This window comes from Ictidomys tridecemlineatus (genome assembly GCF_052094955.1).
Source record: "Ictidomys tridecemlineatus isolate mIctTri1 chromosome 12 unlocalized genomic scaffold, mIctTri1.hap1 SUPER_12_unloc_9, whole genome shotgun sequence".
In the NCBI taxonomy this organism is placed as follows: Eukaryota; Metazoa; Chordata; class Mammalia; order Rodentia; family Sciuridae; genus Ictidomys; species Ictidomys tridecemlineatus.
The window spans coordinates 398,685-409,779 of NW_027520967.1; the positions used below are offsets into that span (position 1 = coordinate 398,685).

Sequence of the window (11,095 nt, forward strand, 5' to 3'; positions counted from 1 at the left end):
TTCGTGGTGGGGTGGTAACTGAGGTTGGTCTTACGAAAGCTAAGTTTTGTTTTCTCCAAGTAATATTGATGCACACCCAGTAACACATTCTCTCAGTTATCACGATAACTCTCCACCCCCTATCCATAGGACAGACAAAGCCTGTGCTTGAAGCATTGCTAACTCCATGACACGGCTTGGTTAAAACATGGGAACTGTCTTTTACTAGATACAGAATTTTTGATATATGCAGCTTTATCCTATTTTCTATGAATCTTCATTGCTTGATGTTCTTTAGGAGAAAACTTTGGATAGATGTTCTTAGGGAGCTGAAAAGGAAAGGAGACAGAAACCCGCAGATGAATCTCAGCTCTGTCCTTGCTTTCACCTCTGCAACTCTGAGCTGAGTTCCCTGTGTCAACAGCAGTGGCTTCTGGCTACCAGGACTATTCATATAAATTATCTGTAACAGTGCTTCTATCCCGAAACCAGTAGTATATTTTGCTTTTCATTTGAATTTGGGGCTTTCTCTAAATAAAATATTAATTACCTTGTTTCTCTGCCAAGACAGCTAGTTTGTATGGGAGCTATATGTACTTGGGTCCATATTCATAAGTATATGTGGGCTATATTAAAATATTTGGTCATTTCGTGTATACACACACACACATACAGACATATACACACTGTGTGTGTGGTGCCAGGGCATTGTGCATGTGAAGCAAGCACTCTGCCAACTGACCTATATCCCCAGCCCCAGAGAGATATATTTTAAGATATGATTCCAACCCTTATTATTTTACTTAAAGTGAAATACATTATTTTTATCTACCATCATAGCTCTGAGCTTCAACATTTTACCAAGAATGAATTATATTTCTTTTAACATCATCTCATTTAGTAGACATAATCATATGAAGTAAATTCTATTGTTAATTACAATTTGGAAAAAAATGAAACCAAGGGTGACCTTGTGCAAGGTCACACAGAGTAAGAACTTGAACCCAGTGTATTTTATTATTGTGCTTTCATTACATTACAGCAGTTTTCCAGAGGTGAGGTTTTTTTTTTTTTTTTTTTTTTTTTTGACGAATGATAACTGTTATTCTGAGGATGCAAAGCATTGTACATGGAGTTAATTGTCCTATTTTGAATGTGCAGGGATTTTAAAGTGCTAATATAACAGGATTCTGGCCATGCTGTGTTACTAACCTAGATCTCATTATAAGCTCCCCAAGTCATAGGGTCTCCCATCTCTGGGTATTGTCGAGAAGGCAAACCTTAATGAATGCTGCTGTATGTATCACAAGAATAGATGTGGCCATTTTTTCATATTGAGAATAGAAACAGGAATATCCAACAACTTCCAAAGATTGAAGTAAGCGTCTGAAAACTGTTAGGGTCAAGATGGCCCTAGAGCGATGCTGGAGTCTAGTAGCAAGAGGGAGCATTGGCAGGGAGAGGTATATGGGAAGGAAGAAGGGGAACAAGAAGCCAGTTGGATGTAGCAGGCAGTAGATACTGCAAGTTAAATATCCTTTGTGTTCTTCTCTCCTGTTCCTACTCCCAGGTGTCCCAATGGATCAGCCCTGCTGCCGAGCTCTGTATGACTTTGAACCTGAAAATGAAGGGGAATTGGGTTTTAAAGAGGGTGACATCATCACACTCACCAACCAAATTGATGAGAAATGGTATGAGGGGATGCTTCATGGCCAGTCAGGCTTCTTCCCCATCAATTATGTAGAAATTCTGGTTTCCCTGCCCCATTAGAAAGTTATGCTGGCTGGCTCACCTTTTCTTGACCCAGATAGTTAAGTTTAACCACTGCTTTGATAATGCTGCTTTACAACACATCTTGAGTGCAGGCTGCAGTGGACCAAGTCATCATGCCCCACAAGTATTTTGGGTTGACTTGTGTGCTCCCACAGGAGCCTTGGTGACGGATGGTATCTTCCAAGCCTAGTGGGCATGGCATGTGCTTTTAAACACCATCTGAGACTAGCAGGTAGTCACAGAACTACTGTTTACCCAGTTCTCAGGAGGCTGTGGTTTCTTAGAATATGACTATGAGCCACATCACAAAAAAAAACATCCTATTGAAGATATTGTCTATCACCTAGGGGCCATTCAGGCCTCAACTTCTTCATTCAAAGAGGAGAAAGTTCTTTCTTTTTCACTTTGTCCCTTCCTAAATATGTGAGGCATGGAATTGTCAAAAAAGCCTCCCTCACCAGCAAATTGTCTTCTGGTCTGAATGAATAAGTTTCCTGATGCCAGCAGTAGAAAAGTATTAATGGTGGGCTCAGAGCATTCCTCTGGAAACAGTCACCTTTTTCTCCCCATTGATGCCTATTTCTGAGATACAGCCTGTTTTCTTTACTCCCTGTTATTAAATCCAGTGGGCCAGGGGAGAGAAATACTCATTTATTTTGAAGTGAGACAGCAATCGGCATATTGTAGAAAGGGCTGAAAAGATGAAGTTCTCTATTATGAGGAATTGGGAAAAGGTCTGGTTTTCAAGCTCAAATTTCTTGCTGTACAGAAGCCATGTACATAGTTAGACCATATCTGGAGGGTACAGGGAAGGGGGAACAGTTATCTTCCCTTCAGTTTTATTCATGAAATATATGTTTCATCACATAAATTCATTAGGCACAGAGATACAAGGAGAAAAATACTAGTAACCATTTACCACAACTTCATAGACCAAGAAACAGTAAATGTCTTTCCTTTCCACTTTTACCTTGTGTTCCTTGAACATCATTTGTGTGAATTTGCCCTCAATGAGGACCAAATAAAATGATTTTTGTGCTTAGCGGTTTAAGGTTTGTGACTGCATATGCAAAACCTCTCCCAATTCAGTCATCACATCTACATCTGTCCCTTCTATCCCATCTCCATCTGGTGTGTACAGTGCTGTGTGTAAACTTACCAGTGTTGTTTTTTTCCCCCTATATCAGTCATGAAAGTCCTGTTAGGTATCCAGAGTTCTATTTATCTAGCTGTACAGACTATTTCAGAGATTTAATGTGTTGCTTCCGATGTGCCACCTGCAGTAGTGGATCATGTGGAGTGAAAGGCAAATCTTACTTACTGCTTAACGTATAAACTCTCACCCGGGAAGCATTGCTGTTTCCAATAAATATTGCTGAAAACAAACACAGAGGCTCTGCTTTTTCATTTTGTGTCCATTTTGAGGGTCTGACGGTGGGTAGAAGAGGACTCACTTCAGTCTCCTTTATCTCCTGTTGCACCCAGACCTGACTCCAGCCACCTTTCTATCTCACTGTAAGTAGGAAGGTTCCGGCAGCAAGAAGCCAGCTGGACATTGGTAACTTCCATTAACTCCAGGAAGGAGAAGAACTTGAGAGATGAGACAAGTGAAGAGGGGAGGTCTCAAGATCCCATAAGATGCACCAGTGGCAACAGCAAGATAATAATACAACAAAGGGCAAATGAAATATATCACATCAACCAGTCTTTTTATTTCCTCTCATACATGAAGAGAAACAAATATATATTGAAAAACAATTGGGTCAAAGTCCAGCATTATAAAATAAATTAAATTAAATTAAAAAATCCAGCATTCTTTTTCTCTTGTTGTGTTGTGTGTAGCAGCACTGGGCAGGTGGCAACAGGGAAAGTTGCACACAGAATAGGTATTTCCAAAGCTTCCAAGAAAATAAACATGCTCTTTGTATATTAGGCACCCTTTAAATTATTTTATGCTCAGACTAGTAATCCAGATTTTCGAAACTAATATGAAGAGTTTTAAAAACTTACATATGTGAACTAACCTAACAAAAACAATGTTTTCGGAAGCTACATGAGTTCTAGATTATTAAAGATTAATTCAGTTTTAAAAAACTACTAATGACATTGTTGTGAATGTAGAAATCCAGAAGGATCTCAAGATAAAATGTTAATAAATGATTTTTATAGGATTCCTCTGTATAAGATGAAAATTTCAATTAAAAAAATTTACAGAAGCATCAAAAGGTCAAACCTATAGATAGAAATCTAGCAAGATCTCTGCATATGAAATTATGGAATATGTTTTAGGAAAAATAGTGAAGAGGTATTCTGTGTTTCTGGATTGGAAAAGTCGGTTCAGTAAAGGTAAGATATTTCTCCAAATTTACCTGTTGAAATATTCAATGTGGTCTCTACCAAAATCTAAGAATGTTTGTTTCTTTGTATTCAGCTTCAAGCCTTATAAAATTTACATGTAAAAGCAAAGGGATATTTTTTCTTGAAGGACAAACTTGGAGGACTTACCCTATATAAACCTAAAACATCATAAAGTTTTAGTAATTAAGGTAGTATACTGTTAATGCAACAGTAGAAGCATAGTCTATACAGAATAGTGAATCCAGAAAGAGACATTCAATCATATTTGAACCAATAAAGCATTCCATTATCTTTAATGTGATATAGTCATATCAGCTGTATCTGTCTAATGTTATTTTTGTGACCTAAAGGATAACGAACATCAAAACCTGACGAAATAGAGTAATATCATTATGAGTCAATATGAATTGAAATAAAAGTGCCCTGACCATAGATTCCAGGATTCAAAAAACCTTTTTTTTCAGGGAGTCTTCTGGAGATTATTACTAATACACTTAGCAGATTCATAACTGTTTGAATTTCTTATTTTTATTTAACTATGTAGTAAATAGTTTGTAATGAAATCATAAATATAGAAAAGAATAGACAACTCTGTGGACTATCAGTGGAAGTTAAACTTCTCCAAAATTCTTGCCCTTCAAAGTAATCACAGAACAAACTTTCAGAAATGGAAGTGGAACTGAATTAAACTGAACCTAAAATGGTAAACAAGTTCAGTGGGACGATTGTTTCTCTATTTTTCAAATAGGTTTAATAGGTCTTAAAGAGAAAACTCTGGAAACATAGTCCTCCCTCCCACACTCAATTTATCTTCTTTGTAAATAAGTACACAATAAGAATATGACCAGAAATGGAAACTTCTGTGGGACTATGTATATGTGGTATATAACCTGGACCATCACTGCATATATTGCTTAGGAAATAGGTGTTTTCTCAGGCTGTTACTTCCAGGATAGCATCTAACATACTGGATGAAACCATGTGGACACATTTTAAAACCCATTGTTTCACCAGCCAGGTTAACAACTGCTTAACATGCCCACTGCCCTTCATCTTCTGTGGATGGAGTGGAAGGACAGACTTTAAGATGAAGAAAGAGGCGTGACACCTGCGCTAAGAACTCTGGGTGGTGGCTGGGAGAGAAGACATGCAATACAACAAGGCCAATACCAGCTTTTTCTGGGCGCCACTGTTGAGACCTGTTCTGACTCCAGGTTAAAGGAGCTGTCAAATTGACCAGCAAAGCTGTTTTTAAGGGCTCATTGAGTGCTAGCTACTTAAAGTTCAGGCCCTTGAATGTCACTCAGTGCAAATGAGTAGATGATGGTGGCCTTTCACTTAGAGAAGGCTACAATGCTTGACAAGTGAAATTTTCCACATTAAAAGCAAAAGCAAAGAGCTTCTCAAAACCATTTGCTTAGAACAGAAGGTGGATTCGCTGGAGTTTGGAAAACGTGAGAATCTATTTTTAAAAAGCTCTACCAGTGATTCTAATGTATATTTCTTATCCAAGCATCTGCCTTCATCAGAACTCAGGTAGATAAGAGATTAGGAAGGGACCTAGAGTACCTCAACCTTCCTAAAAGTCGCACCTGGGGTTAATTGTACAAACTGAATTTCAAGGTTTTTGTTCCAGATGCTCTGAATCAGAGTTGCCCACAGAGGGGCCTAGGAAATTATATTTACCATCAGAAAGGTTTAGGAAAAATCTGCAGTGCTGATGTGAATCAGTATTCTAAATAAGCAGAATCATGGGTCTTGTTAAAGCAGATGTCTGAGCCCCACCTCCAGAAACCAGTCCTAAGTCTGGAGCCAGAACCTGAGAATTCACATTTCTACCAAGCTCCATAGTGTTATTGCCCATCTCTGGACAACACTTGGAGTATCACTGTTCTACTAGATCAGCTTCTTGTTTCCTGGTTTTTAATCCCTGCCTGTGGTGTTGAACATGATAAGGAAACATTGACACACTATTCACTATTATTATTTTCCCCAAATAATTGTTCATTGTGCTCTCACACACAATAGAATTTTCTATGTAGAATGACGAGTGGGGAAAATCCAGGCATATTCTGCAGACCTGAGAGGTGGCACTTCAGGCATGCTTTGGTGGCTGCTTCAAAATGCTCTGGAGAGTCCCAGTCTACTTCCCAAATGACTCAGATTCCCACAAGTTTGGGAAGTACTCCTCTAGATACAAATGTTCTAAATAAGCAGGACACTGCTCACTGACTTTTTCTTGTTAATTTTTTGCTTTAAGGTATTCATGTTTATTGATTCAATAATATTTAATATATGCTTTTCTACCCTTACTCAAGAGTGATTTTGCAAATTCAGGAACTCCAGTGATTTTTCTTTTATTTTTTTTTAAATTGAGGACAAAAGGCATCCTGATCTGAGTCTGTGCTGACTTGGAGTCTCTATCTTTTCTCTTCCCTGCCATTCCTTGATGCCTCACTGCTAACTTCCTGTATCCTGAGGGGTCAGGAGAAAGGGTTGTCTATGGTAGTCTCAAAAGCCCCACATGGGGCCACTGCCAGAGTTCTTGCTTTTCTTGTTTAGATCAGTGGGTCACATGCTTCAGTGCATATCAGAATCACGAAGGACGCATGTTAAAATGCAGATTCTTGGGTCCTGAGCACACCAGGAGTAAGGCCAGGGTTCTCATGTTTTACAGCTCCTGTCCCACCCTATGGTTTGTTTGCAGGTCCTGACAAAGCCACACTCTGAGAAACCATGGTTCATTCTTGGGAATATTGATTTGTGAGTATGTTGGAGGAGGATCAATTAATAGACATGGGCTGGCAATTGAGGAGAAAGAAGGAAGCAGCTTCCTCTCACCTTGTAGTGCAAGTGATTTCCATGACAAGACAGTGAAAAGCACTGCAGAATGCACAAGTCAGCTCCGGATGCTGACAGCAACATAGCCTCTTCTCTTGGTTTTTCTGTTTAAGAACATCAAGGACTGTCAAGGTGGCACAGGCCTATAATCCCAGCGGCTTGGGAGGCTGAGGCAGGAGGATCATGAATTCAAAGCCAGCCTCAGCAAAGGCAAGGCACTAAGTAACTCAGTGAGACCCTGCCAATAAAATTAAAATAGGGCTGGGGATGTGGCTCAGTTCATATTAGGGATATCCCTAATACCGCCCCCACCCCCCAAAAAATCAAGGATTTGAAATTGTTGCGTAGGAAATAGCAATTGGGCGGAGGAAGATAGTTCATGAGTCTGCGGAAACCTGGATTGACTGACATAATGTATCCAAACACCAACATTTTAGTGTCATCTGATGATTATATATTTTATATCCTCCCCGCCTTTCTCTTATTTTTCCTGTAAGTAGTTTCATGGAGCCTAGATTGCCCTCTGCTGGCAAAAAAAAAAAAAAAAAAAAAAAGTAAAAACTGACAAATTCCCCTGGTGGTTTTAAAATCCTCAAATGTAGGCAGTACTTAAGATCTCCCTTTTCCCTGTCATATGCTGCTGAAGCCCTTGATCCTTTAACAAGCCAATTTTATCAGGTCTGCCAATAAATCTTTCCCAGTTCAGCCTTGTATTCCTAACTCCCATCCCCAGTTCACTCTCCAGAAATCCACTCCCACATGTATAACTCGTACCTATTGGTGTGCATTAGTCTCTTCTTTCTTCATGGTGTGGATTATTTCTTGCAGGGAAGACACTGCATCTCTCTGCTGTGGGTGACTAATCTGTGACAATATTGGCCCAGAGGCAGAGAGAGGCAGCAAGGGCTGAGATTTTAAAACAGCAGCCTGAGGGTGGAGGAGGATGGAACCTGAGGGGCTTCAAGCAAGGGGAGGGCTGGTCTTCCCTAGAGAAGTAGAGGGAGAATTTGTCAGGTGGGATAATTCAGAAAAACCCAAGTTCAAGATTCTGGGCCTCATGCACTTAGCCAGTTCCATTGCTGTTTTCTGGGTTCCACGTTCCCTGACTTCAATGTAAGATACTATTAAAATTGCATATTCCATTTTCTTTACAGTTTTATCTCAACAGATTCTGATTTAGATTTCTATTAGAGTCTGCTCTGCTGCAGAAGGTAGAGACCTCCCAAAGGCTTCCTTAGAGATTCTCTGGCTTTTATAGCTCATGGTTGGCTGACCTGTAGCCATCTTTTTTTTTTCAGGATATTCAAAGCAATTACCAAAATAGTGCTACAGTCTTTATAATTACAGTTGCCCTATACCCTTCAAGTCCCATGTGTAACTTCACCTTCCCTCTGTACCTAATCCTAACCCCCAAAGGAAAATGTTGATAATTGTGATTATTTGTCCATCAATGACCACTACAAATGGTGTCCTTAATGCCACCTGATTGGTGGGTAATCATCTCCAAAATTCCATTCTGAGTACATGCATTCTGGGACCATTTCTGGTACTGCCTTTCTCAGGTTGGTCCCCCAAGCTGTTCTAGAGGTGTCATGTTTTGGCAACTAGTACTAGATCCCACTGGAAAATGCTGAGGAGGAATATTTGCTTGGGGAGTGAAATGGGAAACAATTGTCTTTTGGCTCCTATCCCTGACACTTCTGGGTATCTCATGGCTGAATACAAGAGTAGGTTTCCAAGAATCAAGTAGGCAGCCCTAATATAGAGCAAGGCACTAGCTGAATCTGTACAAATCAGTGAAACTTGCATGCAAGTGTATGCTGCAGCTTGGCAGGAGTAAGAAGTAGGGCCAAGAGGATTTTGAAGTGATGCACAATATATACCCTACCTCCTACCGCAGGCAGCTCATCCTCAATCCAATTCTACCCTTCTCCACAGATTTTGCAACTCTTGTTATATCAAGGATATTTATCTGTCACATCAAGGGAAGCTGCTTACCTAGAGGAAGTATATTCTTGCTGGCACCTTGTGAGCCCCTGAGACAGCTCACTAAGCATTACCCCTGCAGAACTTCTTCCTATGACATTTTTGCACCTGCTTGGCTACTTTGGACCATCCCTAGATGCCTTTTGAGCCTGAGGATTATATCTCTTTTCTAGCTGTGCTCAAAATGGCATTGCCCCCACCAATTTTATTTCCATTCATCTTGTTGTCCTGGAAGAGGACTAGAAAATTTCTGTTTCACTGCTGTCTTTATACCAGAATTCCTATTCTAATTCTTTAAATCACAAGGAGATGGAAATGTCAGGTCCATGAATGGGGGATGAATCCTAAGCCTCACTCTCATCTGGGTTACTCTCTATCCAGGGCCAGATGCTGTCCCATAGCTAAGTTTGCTGATTTTAACCCCCTGCTGAAGAGAGGATGTTTCAGTCGTCTTCATGGTCCTGACCCAAGCTGGCATGATTCTCTTGGTGGGCTGTGGATAGAAAAGGCTTCTGTCTGCACACACAGCTGAACTTCTGCATTGGCCACTGGTAAGTATTCTCTGGGAGAGAGATACCTGTCTGGACACATTATTTTTCTTCAAAGTAGAAATCATAAGCCTGGGGTGGCATCTAATTTCAACTCTCTTTCTTCATTTGTGGCAGATATTTCCTTGTCCTAAGAAAGTCGCAAATGCCCCTGTATCTTGCCTAAAAATATATAGGGCATAGTTCATTTGCTTCACAGAGGTGGCAGGGGAGGGGATTTTCTTGAGCATTTCCATAGATGCTTGACATATACTGTCTCGTGTAATTTATGCAACAAACCCAAGAGAAAGGTGTCAATTTTACATATGAAGAAACCGTGGCTGAGCATTATAGCACCAATTTTTTCTGACTCCAAAGTTCAGGCTTTTCTTGTACAACAGCAGTTATCTAGTAACTCATATTTTGTAGATGAGGAACACAAGTCCTCAAATTCAAAACACAGAACCTCTCACTCCTATTCAAGAGCTCTGTTATACTGAGTAAATGAGACTCTCTGAGCCCCAGATTCCTTCATCGTAAAAGAAGGGATATAATAGCACCTTCCTAATGGTTATGGTCATTTGTTGAGGATTCAGTAATTTCATACATGTGAAGTATTTAAAATACTGGAATACACAGTATAGGCATGCCATGTGGTTTAGTGAAACAAAGCCCAAACAAGGCTCACAGATTCTGGGGCTAGAATCAGTTCTTCTAATCTCCACTCTAAAGTCCTCCTTTATGATACATATCTAAAATGGTAATTTAATCTATGGGAAAATGAATTTCACTTTCCAAAATACTCTTTTCAGCCAACATGATATTAAACAGTGACAATTCATGGTTTTGATTATTTGTAGACTGCAACCAGTATAGACTTATTAAAATTCATTCCCTTGGGCTGGGGCTGGGGCTCAGCAGTAGAATGCTTGCCTTGCATGTGCGAGACCCTGGGTTCGATCCTTAGCACCACATAAAAATAAATAAGTGAAATAAAGATATTGTGTCCAATTACAACTAAAAATAAATATTAAAAAAATTCATTCCCTTATTCTTTAGGCAAGGGAAGCAGGAACTCATAAGATTCGAGCCAATCAGACTTTAAAGATGGGAGGTATCAAACTGGAGAGACCAAATAAATGGATGTTGATCAATCAGGAAAAGTCATGCCTTGTGAATCTTTGGGCTGAATATAGCTCATACCTCTCCTATTCATTACAACAGTGAAGATCTTGATTGCAAGTGACAATTACCAACATACACTAAAACAAAACTGAACAAAAAAGGAATGAGTTGGTAAATGCAATCGGTAGACTTTAGGGTAGAATTCACTTTTGGACAAGACTAGAAGTAGCTGGGTGTGGTGGGTACACACCTATAATCCCAGCTCCTAGTGAGGCTGAGGCAAGAGGATTGCAAGTTTAAGGCTAGACTAGGCAAATTAGCAAGATTTTTGTATCAAAATAAAAAATCAGGACTGGAAATGTAGCTCTGTGGTAGAGCGCTCCTGGGTTCAAAGCCCAGTGTCACAAACAAACAAACAAAAGCAATTCTAGGAACTAAGAAATGCCATTGGCGCTTATTGTTCTCTTAAAAAAAAATGCCAGGGGGCTACGGGGATTGAACCCAGG

The 11,095-nt window shown here is 39.8% G+C and overlaps 1 pseudogene across 1 annotated transcript in view; it reads left to right on the top strand.

Annotated features, from left to right (window-relative positions):
- Window positions 1-3,138, top strand: part of LOC144372382 (endophilin-A1-like) — a 92,313-nt pseudogene extending 89,175 nt beyond the window's left edge. The window contains exon 10 of the transcript XR_013432416.1: window positions 1,550-3,138. The product of XR_013432416.1 is annotated as an endophilin-A1-like (transcript). The remainder of the gene's footprint in view (window positions 1-1,549) is intronic.
- The last annotated feature ends 7,957 nt before the right edge of the window (window positions 3,139-11,095 follow it).